At 47.4% G+C, this 390-nt stretch overlaps 1 protein-coding gene across 1 annotated transcript in view; it reads right to left on the bottom strand.

Moving 5' to 3' along the window:
* LOC105991560 (defensin-5-like) overlaps positions 1-390 on the bottom strand; it is a 3608-nt gene that overhangs the window by 705 nt on the left and 2513 nt on the right. The gene's annotated exons all lie outside the window — the stretch shown is intronic.

The raw sequence follows: 390 nt of genomic DNA, 5'->3' as shown, positions 1-390 counted from the left end.
CCCACAAATATCTAAACACACCCACATATCTCCATCTAGTAACCAACCCTCCCCACCATGCTGTGGATGGTGACCCATGCTGGCCACACCCATAGTCAAGAGACCAAGAAAGCAGTGGTGTGAGGCCATGCTGGATGAAATAGCTAACAGGTCACCTGCTGCATCAATAAGCTGAAGTGCTGGCTCAATGGAGCCAAAGGGATGAGGATCACAGTCCAAAACAAGCCTCAGGCAAAAAGGAGAGGCTGTGAAATAGAACTGAAGGAAAAGGAGCTACAAATGTACTGCAAGGGATAGAGCTCATCATAAATGGAGGAGACGCTTGTCTAAGAGCAATCCTCCTCACAACATCCAGAGACAGCTCGTCTCTTACATTGAACATAGTGATTG

This window comes from Dipodomys ordii, unplaced genomic scaffold (assembly GCF_000151885.1).
Source record: "Dipodomys ordii isolate 6190 unplaced genomic scaffold, Dord_2.0 Scaffold74, whole genome shotgun sequence".
NCBI lineage: Eukaryota > Metazoa > Chordata > Mammalia > Rodentia > Heteromyidae > Dipodomys > Dipodomys ordii.
Note: the sequence above shows the minus strand (reverse complement) of the source record. Positions and strands in the feature narration are given on the sequence as shown.